Consider the following 15,684-nt stretch of genomic DNA (forward strand, 5'->3'; position numbering starts at 1 on the left):
CTTAATAGTAAAAGAACTCCTTTAATAGTAAAGTAAAGAGTCTTTACTTTAAACAAGTGATCAAATTTAGGATGACCAATGTCAGGAAAACCTAATAGTATGCCTTCTGATATGATGCCATAAAGAGACACTTGCCATTATCTCTCTAGTACTCCGTGAGTGGGGGTATTCAGAAGCTCTCCTCTGCAGACAAATAGAAGTTTTTACAGAGCTGGACTCACTGACAGCAGGAGGGCGTGATGGGACCTGGGAATGAGAGGGGCGAGGCCGCACTTGACCTCAGAGGTCAGTTGAAGGCGAGGATCACAGCGAAAAGCTTAGGGTGGCAGACCAGGGAGGCTGGACCACGGGGAGTTATGAAGATGGTTAATAAAAGACACATCCTGGGAGTTCCGGTTGTGAAACGAATATGACTCGTGTCCACGAGGTTGCCGGTTCGATCCCCTGTCTTCATCAGTCGGTTAAGAACCCGGCGTTGCCATGAGCTGTGATGTAGGTCACAGATGTGGCTCGGATCCCGAGTTGCTGTGGCTCTGCCGTAGGCTGGTGGCTGCAGCTTCGATTCGACCCCTAGCCTGGGAACGTCCATATGTCACAGGTGCGGCCCTAAAAAGCAATAAGTAAATAAGTAAATAAATAAATAAATAAATAAATAAATAAATAAATAAAGTCACCTTCCTGGGGCAAAATACAAAATAAAACAAATCATTGTAATTCACAAGTTCACCTGCAGATGGCGCCACATTGCTGCTTTTTTCACTTCTCTCCTTGGCTCTTCTTCATTTTGTAATGTTGCCCTGATCACCTGTGGGTCAGCTTCCATCAGGTCATTACAAACTGGGTGAAGAAAGGCTACGGTCACTGAGTTTCAAAAGTTTGGGAACTGATTTCATACGAATACTGTCTGGCGTGACACCTTCCTTGGGGGGAAAAAAAAAGATGCTATTACAATGCTATCACCCCTAAAATTAAAACAGATCGCGCAGACGATAATGGAATTCAGGATACCTTTTGTCTGACTATTTTTTTCAGATAAGGAAGTTATTCTCCTCAAAATAATATAGCCATTAATTGTCAGAGCCAAGACCGTACTTCCAACCTTCCATCCCAAGCTAGTTAGTCCTGTTACCCCATTATTGTCTTCTCATGGGATAGAATGAATATTATTTCAAGAACTTGAGAGCATCCTTATGGGAAAACTAAGGCTGGCATATTATTATTATTACTGTTGAGTGGGGAGTGTGTTGCATAAATGACACATAAAAATGTTATTTCTCGACTACAGCAAAGCTAAAAGGCCACGAGTCTACAGATTAATATGGAATAACCAACAGGAAACCAGAGAGTCTCATGACGAAGAAATGGGAAGGATGATTATGGGGTGTGTAAGGGTGGTGGTGGGTAGCAGTGGTCGGCTTACGGAGGTTCCCAGGCTAGGGGTCTAATGGGAGCTGTAGCCGCCAGCCTACGCCACAGCCACAACAACGCCAGATCCGAGCCACGTCTGCAACCTACACCACAGCTCACGGCAAAACGCAAAACCACCAGATCCTTAACCCGCAGAGCGAGGCCAGGGATCGAACCCGCAGCCTCATGGTTCCTGGTGGGATTCATTTCCACTGCGCCACACCGGGAACTCCAAGTAAACGTATTTTTACTTCTTGCAAAATTATATACCTCTCTGGGAAAATGACAGAAATGATTAATCTCATCCATAGGCAGAGTAGACAGCGAAATAGATAATGTGTTTCTAGGGGCATTAGGAAGTCTTCCGGAATCATTGACTCTTAAGTTGAATTTAAGTTTTTATACCCATCATGGTACCATGGAAGCTTATCAAGATGTAGGGTCCTGGCTACCAAGTGAGACAAGCAAGACGTGACTCTAAAGCAGAGATCCTCATACTTTTTGTTTACAATTTATAAGAACTCTTTATGCTCTAAAAAATGACTGAGCACCCAAAAGAGCTTTTGTTTCTATGAGTTAGAGCCACTGTTACCTACCATGTGACATTAAAACGACAAAGGTTTTGAAATACAAAAATACACAAGTACATATGACATTCGTCATTGAAACAGTGACAGTATGTCCTAGAGCTTTTGGAACAAAATCTACCATAGGCAGGTGAGAGAATGAGAATGCGAAAAATGAGTCGAAATGGCAAGTAAAGTCATGCCATTATTATGAGAAAATTTAAACCCATGGATCTTCTTAAAGGATTTTGCAGACCCCCTTGGCGGCAGGAACCTATTTAATGCTGTTCCAGGTGCATGGCTTGGGAACATACTATGACAGGCTAAAAGTGTTGAGAATCCCTGAAAACGTTCCAATTTTAAGTGTTTAAAATTATTGCATTATACAGGGAAGAAAGCACCTTTACAGTGGATGGATCTGACAGGCGCTACCTGAACTTTGCCAAAATTGAAACTGACTTTAGGTCTCTCACACTGGTATCCATTGAGATACACAAAATACCAATCTAACATAAAATAAATATAATATCAAATATATAGCAGTCAGGTAAAGAATGTTTATATTGGTTCTAACCTGGAGTTTCCATTGTGGCTCAGTGGGTTAAGAACCCTACTAGCATCCATGAGGCTGCGGGTTCGATCCCTGGCCTCGCTCAGTGGGTTAAGGACCCGGTGTTGCTATGAGCAGTGATGTCAGTTGCAGATGTGGCTCAGCTCTGGTGTTGCTGTGGCTGTGGTGTAGGCCGGCGGCTGCAGCTCTGATTCAACCCCTAGCTTGGGAAATTCCATACACTGCAGGTGTAGCCCGAAAAGAAAAAGAGAGGGAAAAAAGAAAGAAAGAACGAAATGAGTTTGTAAAGACGAGGAATCAGAGGGAGGCTGCCTCTCAGCTAAATCAGGACTTGGCTCAAGACTCAGATCCAGAGAAAAAGCATCTCATTGACCAACCTTGGGCTAAGGAGAGGGTCTTGGGAAGCAAGGACCCACCCTGATGCTCCACTCATCATCTTAACACCCCCCAATCAATCAACAAATGTCTCACTACCCTTTTATGAACCAGCTCATCTTTTTTCACATTACGCCCGGTAGATACCAGCCGGCTCTTAGGCTCTCATGTGTTTAAGTTCCTTATCGTATGTGGATCCTGCGTTGCTGTGGCTGCGGTAGGCACGCAGCTGAAGCTGCCGTTCAGTCCCTAGCCTGGGAACTTCCATATGCCACAGGTGCGGCCCTAAAAACCAAAACCCCAAAATCCCAGAGATGGAGAGTGGTGATGATTGCACAGTCATGTGAAGGTACTTCTTCCCACTGAACCATGCACTTAAAAATGGTTAAAATGAGGAGTTCCTTGGTGGCTCAGCAGGTTAAGGATCCAGCTGCTGTCACTGACACCGTTCTGGTTATGGCTGTGGCTGGGGGAACTTCTGTATGCCATGGCCGTGGCCAAAAAAAAAAAAAAAAAGGTTAAAATGGTAAATTTTATGTCATATATATTTTGCCACAATAAAAAAATAGATTTTAAAAAAATTAACTCAAAAGTTTAAGAACGGGAATATTAAAGGCTAGGAGCTATAACAAGGAGGAAACCAATAAATCTTGCAATTATGAGAAGGCCCAAGAACTAACTCTCTTCTCCATCTGAATTATGAACTACTTAAATAATTAAATGAGTCTAATTAAAATGCTGGCTCTATTTATTAACTGATAAAATCCTAAGGATCTGATTTGGATTTTTTCCAGTTCTATTAAGTTGTAGATAACTGCTAGCAAATAAAAAATAAGACAAAATAATGGAATAATTATTACTGTTCTTGCCTAGAGACAAGAAAATAAATTCAAGTTATCTGGTTCCCACTGTGGAAAACCAGGTCGGCTGGTTGGTTGGGTTTTTTTCTTTTTACAGCCATACCTGCAGCATATGGGAGCTCCCAGACCAGGGGTCACATTGCAGCTGCAGCTTCGGCCTATGCCACTGTCTTGGCAACACTGGATCCGAGCCCCATCTGTGACCCACACTGCAGCTCACAGCAATGTTGGGTCCTTAACCCCCTGAGCCATAAGGGGAACTCCAGGAAAAGCAATTTTTAACCTCCATTTGCACATTCAGTTAAACATTCCCAACCTATAAATGAATCTCTTGTTTTCATTTTCTTTTGACTTGATCGTAAAACTTCTCCAGTTTCCTCATTAATGAGTTAAATAAAATCTTTAACTCGGGTTCATTTTTTTATATCTATGAGGATTGCGATTTTACCTTTTGAAAAAATTATCCATTAGCAGTATCTAGCTCAGCGCTAGAACCAAATGGGCCTGCTAATTGAATTCCAAAATTAAGTGGACAAACAATGTCCAATCAGGCCAAGGGGTTTGCTCAAGGCAGTCGGAAGGCCCAGAGCGGAGGGGACGCGTGTTCACCAAGAGCAGACTTGCTTCCAAGAGGAAAAAGGCAGAGGCTGAGCTGGGAGCACTCAGTTCATTTTCTCTAGATTTACAATTAGAAATTTACTCTTCTCCTGGGACAGAGGAGGAAAGGTACTGCAGTTATCAAGTTCCCTTCTTGGGAAAAGAAATGTAAGTTGTAAAAAGATGTTATTTCCAATAAAACTATTTTGACTGCCATAGTGTTTTCCTAAAATATAAAACACATCAACCCATATGCCATAATGTCAGGTGGTAGAGCTGCATGGAATTAACCAAGTCACAAATTGTTTTTTTAAATGAATCTCTAGGAGTTCCCATCGTGGCTCAGCGGAAACAAATCTGACTAGCATCCATGAGGACGCAGGTTCAATCCCTGGCCTTGCTCAGTGGATTAAGGATCCCACATTGCGGTGGCTGTGGTGTAGCCTGGCAGCCACCGCTCTGATTTGACCCCTAGCCTGGGAACCTCCAGATGCTGTGGGTGCGGCCCTAAAAAATAAATAAATAAATAAAAGACAAAAAAAAAAAAAAGGAATCTCTAATGAGAAACAAATTTTAGCTTTTTGCTGCCAAGACTTTCCCTCTTCCCGAACGGTTGTGAATTTCCTTTTTTAACAAAGAGAAAGATGGTATCAGATGCCAAGCCTTTGACAGGCAACCAGATCTAGCCAGAATTGTAAATCTTGATTTTTAGTGTATTTATTTTTTGTTGCCTGCTGTATATGGCATGTTCTATTGACTTTTCTCTTTATAGTCACGATGGGAAGGTTTCTTTTTGAATTTATTTGCTTTCATCTGTGAATAAATATTTGAAAAGTTAGGACGTCAAGTGCAGGTGGAACATGTTGATGCCAAGAAAACATGAACGTGCTGAGTATACGGGGCAGAAACCGTGGAGCCCACGGTGAGTAAGGGACACCGAGGGAGAGGCTCTTTCAAGCCGGGGGATTATGAGAACACAGAGGGTAGGGGCTATAAAAACCAAATGAAGAAGCTTGTGTTTTATCACACGGGCTGTGGGATGCTGTTGAAGGGTCTTGAGTAGGGTCATGATATTTAGGAATATTTATCTGGCTGCGGAGCATAACACCAGCCTTTCTGCTGACAGTTCCCTTCTCTTGGGAGCTGTGTCCCTGGATATTTGCAGCTGGCCCATTTCTCTTCTTTTCGGCTTTGTTGAATGGCACTTTCCTTTTTTTTTCTGATTTAAATTTTTTTTTTTTTTTTTTTTTGCTTTTTAGGGCCACACCCAGCCACATCTGTGACCTGCACCACAGCTCACGGCAACACCGGATCCTTAACCCACTGAGCGAGGCCAGGGATTGAACCCACATCCTCATGGATACTAGTCAGGTTCGTTTCCATTGAGCCAAATTTTTTTTATTGACGTATAGCTGATTTACAATATTGTGTTTTTTTCTGGTGCAGTTAGTGGTATATTCTTTTTTCTTGTATTCTTTTCCATTTAGATTTTGAATAGTTCCCTATGCTATACAGTAAATGCTGCGTGTAAATCTATTTTATATACCCGTGACGGCCGTCTTAGAACCTGGAGACCCCAGCCTCAAGCTTTCCTACTAAGTCTCTGCCGTCTACTGTAAATGCGCACGGAGAAAGAAGAATCAGGGAAAACATGTGACTGGGGTTCCCTGCCCCCGCCCTCTCTTGACATTTCAAATATTCTCTCATTCAGCTCCACGCAGACCTCGTTTAGCGGCTTGAGCAGGCTCTTATGGGAACTTTCTTGGATTAGCGATCTGTTTTTGAAACTCCCTTCTCTGTTGGTGTGGTCAGGAGTCTCTGTGACATAGGCAGGCCGTGTGGATATGTGTTTCTGTGACAGAAGTCCTGATAGAGGCTATCTGGGGACACGGGAGATTTGGATGGGGTTGTCTTGTGAGAGAGGCAGGCTGCAGACGTGAGAGTGCCTTCCGCCGCAGGTGTTACCCTTACTCATTGCATTGGTCACCTGGGACACCACTAACCCTCCAGGCTCAAGGTCAGAGGTGGGAAGCCTAGGACACCTGCTTATCAGAGATGCGTCCCTCTTTCCTCTCTCTCCAATTTCCCATCATTCCTGAGCCAGAATGCAGACTTCTGCCTGCATGGGGGCTTTCTCTTCGCTGACTCAACATCTTTGCTACTTTCTCGACACATTAAACATCCGTTCTAGTAAATGGGAACCTAAGGGATTTGGAAACATCAGTCTCATATAAAACCTGGCTTTCAAGTCTATTGCTTTGTGGCAGAATGCACGTTGCATGTCAGAAGCTGGACCATGTCTCATGATTTCTTTTTGCAACCCCTCAGTGACGAATGCTGGTCTACTTCCAGGAAATGGGTCCTTTGGGTTGAGCAGAGGAAAATCATCTATGTAGAAAGACCAAAACAAACAAACAAACCACGTTTATCATTTTCTAAACCTTATCCTTGTTACAAGGATATGAAGGTTGTTAAACCAACTGTTTTTTCTGTGCGTTGTTTTTAGAGGCGTCAGGGTTAAGCAAGTTGATCTGGCATCTCTTCGTTCTGTGTGTGTGCTGTAACTTTTAGGGCTTCCTTTTTTTGTGTGTGCCATTTCTTGGGCCACTTCTGTGGCATATGGAGGTACCCAGGCTAGGGGTCTAATTGGAGCCGTAGCCACCAGCCTACACCAGAGCCACAGCAACGCGAAATCTGAGCCACGTCTGAGACCTACACCACAGCTCACGGCAACACCAGATCCTTAACCCATTGAGCGAGGCCAGGGATCGAACCCACAACCTCATGGTTCCTAGTCAGATTCGTTAACCACTGAGCCACGACAGGAACTCCTAGTGCTTCACTTTTTGTTGAGAAAACCTCTAACATAAAGATTGGAATATAAAGCAAATAAGCCAACACAGAGGAAGGAAAGGAAACAAAAAATATAGAGGCTGCAATCATTAATATTCTCAGAGAATTGTGAAAAACTTCACCGTAAGACAAGGGCAAAAGGAACTAAAAGCAGAGCATTCTGAAAATACGAAAGAGCTCTTGGAAATCAAAACTAAGGAAGGAAAAAGAAAAATCCAGGACTTCCTGTCATGGCTCAGGGGAAACAAATCTGACTAGCATCCATGAGGACACAGGTTCGATCCCTGGCCTTGCTTAGCTGGTTAAGGATCTGGCATTGCCTGAGCTGTGGGGTAGGGCACAGATGAGGCTCGGAGCAACGTGGGATCTGAGCCACGTCTGCGAACTACTTCACAGCTTTCAGCAACGCTGGATCTCATTGGGATGAGAATGGAATAATCCAGATGCCTAAGGACCGAACTGGCTCAAGAGGAATCTCTTTACGTGATGATGACATTTCTCGACTCAGGCGCTGATTCATACATTTGGTGAATTCTCATGTCCATGACAACATGACACTTTGTTTCATCTGCCACCAGTACGAAAGTGCATGTGATAGAGTATTGAAGCCTCTTTGACCTGAAAACTTCTTGTCTTAACTTCTTGATGTAATTTTTCTTAGCCATCCCATTCCTCTCCTCCCTAATCGCCTGCTTTAGCCGTTGGAGCTGGCATCCAGGATTCTACCTTTACTAGCTGGGTGTCTTGTGCTATAAGCCTTGGCTTCTTCCCGGTAAAATTGCAACAATAACGGCTTTCATTCACGGAATGACCAATACATTAACGGATTCAAGTGATTTATTTAGCAATTCGTCGGGAGTTAGGAAAAGTGACTTTTCTTTTCCTTTCCCCTTTTTTGCCTTCTTTAAATTAAAGCAGAGTGGAGCTGGACATAATTTAACCTCTCCTGAGTAATACATGGTACTTGTGATGAATCTCTATTGCTGTTTCTTTTCTTGTCCAGGGTGAGGAAAGGCAGAGATGAGATGCTTCAGAAATCACCCCAGGATGTGGAGTCTGGGCATTAAAAGGCAGCAACTGATGCCTCCTTTCCCAAAAGACTAAGAAAATTCCCATTTTTACTAGTTATTCCCATTTAGGGATCTCAAGAGAATTCAGGTCTGTGCCTTCCTCCAAAAGTTCCAGACAGTAACAGAGATGAATTTTGCCCAATGGCCCTAAAGGCAGGACAGCCACTAAACCACTAGTAGTATGGAATTTGGTTCAGAGGGCCAGCATCCTCTCTAGAATATCTGAGCTGATGCACCTGCTTTCATGGTGTAGCATTAGAGGTATTTGTTCCTTTTCTGCTTTTGATGGTTTTGCTTTTTTTTTTTTTTGGTCTTTTTTGCCTTTTCTTGGGCCGCTTCTGCGGCGTATGGAGGTTCCCAGGCTAGGGGTTGAATCAGAGCTGTAGCCGCCGGGCTACACCAGAGCCACAGCAACACGGGATCTGAGCCGCGTCTGCGACCTACACCACAGCTCACGGCAATGCTGGATCCTTAACCCACAGAGCAAGGCCAGGGATTGAACCCGCAACCTCATGGTTCCTAGTCGGATTCGTTAACCACTGAGCCACTATGGGAACTCCAGGTTTTGCTATTTTTCATGTCTATTTTTGATTAAATGTTTTACCTTTAACTATAGATTATAGAGAATGTGATGCAGTGTTCTTTTCCAATTTAATTTAATTTTTATTTTTTTGGCTGCGCCCATGGAGTGCAAAAATTCCTAGGCCAGGGATTGAACCCACACCACAGCAGTAACCAGAATCACAGCAGTGACAACACCAGATCCTTAACCTACTTAGCCAGCAGGGAACTCCCTCTTTTTAATTTTTATAAATAATTCTTTTTAATAAGAAGTTATGAATCATTGAAATCTAGTTCTATGGAAATATATATATATATTTAAAAATACATTCAATATAAGCAAAATTTGTTTCCTGAATACATTGTAAAGTAAAACAATTTATTTTTAAAAAGGATTTTCTGGAGTTCCCATCATGGCTCAGCAGAAACAAATCTGACTAGTATCCATGAGGCCACTGGTTCGATCCCTGGCCTTGCTCAGTGGGTCAAGGATCTGGCATTGCCATGAGCTATGGTGTAGGTCGCAGACACACCTCGGATCTGGTGTTGCTGTGGTTATGACATAGGCCAGCAGCTGTAGCTCCAATTCAACTCCAAGCCTGGGAACTTCCAAAAGCCACAGTTGCAGCCCTAAAAAGACAAAAATAAATAAATAAATAAAAAGGATTTTCTGATACTGAATTGACAGTATTACACTTTGATAAAAAATAGAAGAATTTAAAAAACAGTCTTTTGGAGTTCCCATTGTGGCTCAGTGGGTTAAGAACCTGAGTAGTATTCACGAGTATGCGGGTTTGATCGCTGGCTTTGCTCACTGAGTTAAGGATCCATGAGCTGCAGTGTAGGTCACAGACACAGCTTGGATCCTGTGGAGTTGTGGCTGTGGCTGTGGGGTAGGCCAGGGGCTGCAGCTCCAATTCCACCCTAGGCTGGGAACTTTCATATGCCATGTGTTTGGCTTTAAAAAAGACAAAAAAAAAAAGAAGTCTTCTTTATGATGGATTTATAAAATATTTCCGTGCCACAATATCAGCACCATCATTTCAACCTTACGATAAATCAGAAAAGAAAATGAAGAAATTCCAGGTTGTAAATCCAGATCTGGTGCAAAGTTTGCCTGGTCCCTCTATTAACTTACATTCCCTCCTGGCCTGTGTGCCTCAAGCCAAAAGTGGCTCAAGACACTTGCCGTCTTTTTCTGGAACTATTCCTTGTTGCATCTATTCTAAAATGACTCTTAGCAGGGTTCTCACCAAGCAAAGTTGGGAAGTTGGCTCAGTGGTTTCCATCCCTTTGCCCTCCCTCCCTCCCTCCCTCCCCCCCGAAAGTTATCCTTGCTCCCCTCCTCCACCCGCCCCTCCCTGCCCCAGCCCCAAGCACCAAGGCAGCACAGTGCAAAGATCAGGCCACGGACCATGGGCCTTGGAGCTGCTCGGACCTGGTGTGAAAGGGCTCCTCCGTGTATGAGATGGGGCAATGATTTTTCCTTCCCGGGCTCTTAAGAGAACTCAAGGTCAGCACTTGTTACTTCTGGGTTTCCCTGCAGTAACCATAGCAACTGAAACAATGAGTAGATCCATGCAGAGGTATCAGGTAAGAGTCAGTGGCTCACAACAATCAAGTGTAAGGTGTGTCCACAGACGAGAAATATGTTACTAAAACACTTATGCAAATTAGAGCAGAGCACCATTAAAAAATCACCCTGCCCTTGGAGCTCCCTGGTGGCCTAGTGGCTAAGGATCCAGCGTTGTCACTGCTGCAGCGTGGGTTCGATCCCTGGCCTGGGAATTTCCACTTGCCGGCAGGTGCAGGGAAAAAAAAAAGTCATTCTGCCCCCACTTGCGTACTGAGCATTTTGCTAAGAGAGATAAAGGGGTGAAGCTATGCAGCATGAGAGTGTCCTATCCTGATGGCCCCTGTGGTGTCTAACACTGGATGGATGGACGTAAATCTCGGTGACTGAGAAACAGAAGGCCACCCGGCCCCCTGGGCACTCAGACGATGGCCAGGTCCTGCTCCAAGGCCTGAGGATGCTTTCGGGGCTGTACAAGGCCTTCCAGGTGGGAACAGGGAAGTGCCAGCGGGAAGTTTGGAGTAAAGAGGTGAATTGGGGGCACAGCACGGTGTCGCATGGCCCCTGACCTAGAAGTGAAGCACAGCCTGGCGTGTGGGAACCACACAGCTCTCGGCAGGCAGGCCCTGCAGACTTCTCTCTGGGGCCAGCTCTGTTCCTTTGTCTTCCATCAAGCTTCTTTCATTCCTCATCATCTTGGACATGCCTCCGTGGACACGTCTCCGTGGACACCTGCCAGCTTCCTTCTGCCTGGAGCTTTTCCAGTTAGAGTCACCAACTGGAAAGAGCTTTCATTGCATAGTTGACATTTCCAAGAGAAATCTGATAGGACCCGCTCATCCTTTGAGGGAAGACGTTAAAGCCACAGCTGTAGCTTGGGGAAGGGGCATGGGGGAGTGGCAGAATGTGGCAAAAACGGGCATGCTGGCTGGGCAGAGGCGGAATCTGCAGGGGATTGCGCTCCAAAATCCCACCAAGAATCACCCCTTGGCTCACAGGGGCAACTTGCTTTCTGCAGGAAAATGTTCCTTCCAGATATTTCCTCTCAGGATGAGATGAAGCCTCAATCCAAATACGAGAGACTAGGTGGTGGAATGTAGAAGTTTTTTGTGGAAAAAAAGGAGAATTTTTTTGCTTTGCTGTTCATGAAAATATAATTAATTTTTTACAGGTATGTACACAGATAATGCACTCTAGTCCTGCAACGTAGAGAGGGACCAGACATAGGCCTCCCCCTTGTTTTTAGGTGGTTCTTCCTGCTTCCTCTTTCCACGCGTGCTGAGTTTCCCTCCATCCTCAGCCACACACACACACACACACACACACACACACACACACCCCGCCCCAGGTAGCCTATGTAACTACTGTATAACCTGCTATGTTTTTCTTCATATGTGTGATGGTGAATTTGATGTGTCAACGTGGGTGGATTATAGCACCCAGTGATTTAATCAAATCAAACACTCGTTGAGGGGTTGCTATAAAGGTTTTTGGGTTTTGGTTTTTTGTTTTGCTTTTCAGGACTGCATCAGCGGCCTATGGAAGTTCCCAGGCTTGGGGTCACGTCAGACCTGGAGCTGCCGGCCTCCACCACAGCCACAGCAACGTGGGATCCAAGTCACATCTGTGACCTACACCACAGCTCATGGCATCCCTGGATCCTTAACCCACTGAGGGAGGCCATGGATCGAACCTGCATCCTCATGGGTCCTAGTCAGGTTTGTTAACCACTGATCCGTGAAGGGAACGCCTTCAAAGATATTTTTGTAGATGAAATGAGCCTCTACAATCAGTTGACTTTTAAGTGAAGGAGATTAGCCTCAGTGACGTGGGTGGGGTTCCTCTAATCAGTTGGAAGCCTTAAGAGCAAACATTGTGGTGCCCTGAAGAAGAGGAAATTCTCATCGAGATAGGAACGCAGAAATTCCGCCTGGGTTTCCAGCCTGCCGGCCTGCCCTACAGGTTTCAGACTTGTCAGCCCCCACCGTTGCATGAGCCAATACCTTAAAATAAAAACCTGAAGCATTCTGGCTGATACTATACTTACTCATTTAATCATGTAACTAGTAGTGTGGTAACAGAGATATAGGAGTTTTCACCATCTTTTGATTTACAAAACTCAGATCGCATTATACATATGTTTCTTCATCTTGCTTTTCCTCATCAACTTTTAAAAGGTTGCCTAGGAGTCCCCTGGTAGCTCAGGGGGTTAAGTATCCTGCATCGTCCCTGCCATGGCTCGCGTCACTGCGGTGGCATGTGTTTGATCCCTAGCCCTGGAACTTCCCCATGCTGCAGGTGTGGCCAAAAGATAAATAAATAAAAGGCTGACTAATACTCCATGAAGTGCCTATGAAACAGGAAACAAACTTCATTTAGTCATTCCTCTACTAATAAAAAATTGCTCCGTTTTCCTTCTCCCCACTATGAATGATGCTGTAATAAATATCCTTGTGTGTGTGTGTGTGTGTGTGTGGTGCGTATAGATAGATGTGTGAAGACTGATGCAAGGGCCAGGGTCTTTGACCCCATCCCTAGCCCAGGGACCAAAGGCCTGTGCCCTTGTGTGGGTAAAGTGAGGGGGAGGTTCCTCTGAGATTCCTTGACACGGGTGCCCAGTTCACTGTGAATCTGAAGCCTGTTGGGGAAGTCTTTTTTTTTTTGTATGTCTTTTGTCTTTTTTTGTTGTTGTTGTTGTTGCTATTTCTTGGGCCGCTCCCACGGCATATGGAGGTTCCCAGGCTAGGGGTTGAATCGGAGCTGTAGCCACCAGCCTACGCCAGAGCCACAGCAACGCGGGATCCGAGCCGCGTCTGCAACCTACACCACAGCTCACGGCAACGCCGGATCATTAACCCACTGAGCAAGGGCAGGGACCGAACCCGCAACCTCATGGTTCCTAGTCGGATTCGTTAACCACTGCGCCACGACGGGAACTCCTGTTGGGGAAGTCTTAATGGGGGCTGAGTTTAAGTAGGGAGGATGGAGAGACAATAGTTGATGGAATCAAGATGAAAGTTTGAATGAAAACTGGGACTTTACGTGAGGTGCCTTATTGGGATGGATAGTACGTCCTGCTGGGCACGCTTCTCCTACCTAATTTTGTAAAACAGAGGCCATGTAAATTCACCTTCAGGCCAGTCTTGATTGGACATGCCAAATGGGAGTCATGGGAATTGCTGAGCCTACACAGTGGTTGATCTAAAATATAGAATACCTGGTTGGCAAAAAAAAAAAAAAAAAAAAAAGACCACTTTAGTTAATGACATTGCCGGTACCCGTGAATTTCTCTGCACAAATAGCGCTACATGGCATGGGGGAAATGTTGATGGCTCATGAAAAGTCACTGCAGACTCCTGGGGCTTAAATCAGATTGTGTTGCCCACAGCCTCAGCGCCACCACACCAAAAATACAGCAGCCTAAAGAAGACTCATCCACCTCTCGAATGTTTGCCTCTGTTTCAATCTCAAAAAGAGTCAACTTTAGTCCCGTGAGAAGGATCCCAGTTTTCATTCACTGTCCTGTCACAAGAATTATCTCAACGCACCAGTTTACTGTCATAACTTGGTCAGAAGGGCTTTGGACTTGTTGCAGATCCCGAGTGTAAAAATATACTAGATACACGACATGACAACATTTTGGAAATGGGAGCGCGAGCTAGGACTTACTTGAAGGCAGGGATGGATTCAACCGTCTGACGCTGGTTAATAAATCCAGCAAGGATCTAAGGGCCTGCCTAAATGGTAAAATTCTTAGGCATGTCATGGACCGGAGCCATTCAGGATATTCCACAAGAGACTAAAAATAAATGGCTGTCACTACCCACCCTTAGGAGCCAACAGAAAGTCCAGCCTTTTGTTGGCTTATTTGGATTTTGGAGAGTGCATATTTTACATCTGGAAATATGCTACCTAAAGGGAAGCCACACTGGGGGGAGGAAATGAACAAAAGCAATTCTGTCCGAATCACTAAACGTAGTGGCTCTCTCATCACTTTGGACCCTGGGACCCCCATTCAAATATGATTTTGGAAGTGTCTCGCCTTGTGTGGCCTGAACCAATGGCCAAAACCCTTGAGTGCCTTCCAGCCGTAACCATTGGGATTTGGGGTCAGAAAATTTCCAAATTCCACATCCCAGTGTACATTATTGAGAAACAACTACTAGAGTGCTATTGGGTATCAATTTAGACAGCCTCGGTGACTGAAAGTCATCAAATAATCATGAAACCTGAAATACCCATAATGTCTCCATGATGTCAACGAAGCACTTTAATAAGGAAGGCAGTGCCCAGAGAAGTTCCATGATAAAATGGAAATCGTTTCCATGAGACTGTGCTACTAGGGGAATGCAAGGAGGAACTCACTGTACCCACAGCCTGTAGCTTATCTCCCCCCATGACTTATTCGAGAACCATTTGAAGAGCTGCTGCCACCTATTGCCACATGGGCAGTGTTCTGTGAATGCCTCTCAGTTGTCATCTGGTTTACAGATGACAGTTACAAGATGAATAAACAGGATCCTGTCTGGAAAGCTGCTACAAGAAGACCAGCAGATGGAAGGATTGATTAAAGAAAATAAGAATCGGCGTTCCTGCTGTGACACAGCGGGCTAAGGGTCCAGCATTGCTGCAGCTGCGGTGTAGATCACAGCTACGGCTCGGGTTCAGTCTCTGGCCCAGGAACTTCCATATACCTTGGGTGTGACTGAAAAAAGGGAAAGAAAGAGAAAGAGAGAGAGAGGAAGGAAGAAAAGGAAGGGAGAGAGAGAGAGAGAGAGAAGAAGGAAGGAAGGAAGAGGAAGAAGAGAAGGAAAGAAAGAAAGAAAGAAAGAAAGAAAGAAGAAAGAAAGAAAGAAAGAAAGAAAGAAGAAAGAAAGAAAGAAAGAAAGAAAAAAAGAAAGAAAAAGAAAAGAAAGGAAGGAAGGGGGAAGGAAAGAAAGAAAGAAAAGAAAGAAAGAAAAAGGAAGGAAGGAAGAGATGAAGAAAGAAAGAAGGAAAGAAGGAAGAAAGGAAGGAAGGAAAAAGGAAGAAAGGAAGAAAGAAAGAAGGAAAGAAGGAAGGAAGGAAGAGAAGGAGAAGAAAGAAAGAAAGAAAGAAAGAAAGAAAGAAGAAAGAAAGACAAAGAAAGAAAGAAAGAAAGAAAGAAAGAAAGAAAGAAAGAAAGAAAAAAAGAAAGAAGGAAGGAAGAGGAAGGAAAAGAAGGAGGAACGATGGATGGAAATGATCTTAGAGGGGAAGGAAGAAAGAAAGA

Source organism: Phacochoerus africanus, chromosome 9, assembly GCF_016906955.1.
Source record: "Phacochoerus africanus isolate WHEZ1 chromosome 9, ROS_Pafr_v1, whole genome shotgun sequence".
NCBI lineage: Eukaryota > Metazoa > Chordata > Mammalia > Artiodactyla > Suidae > Phacochoerus > Phacochoerus africanus.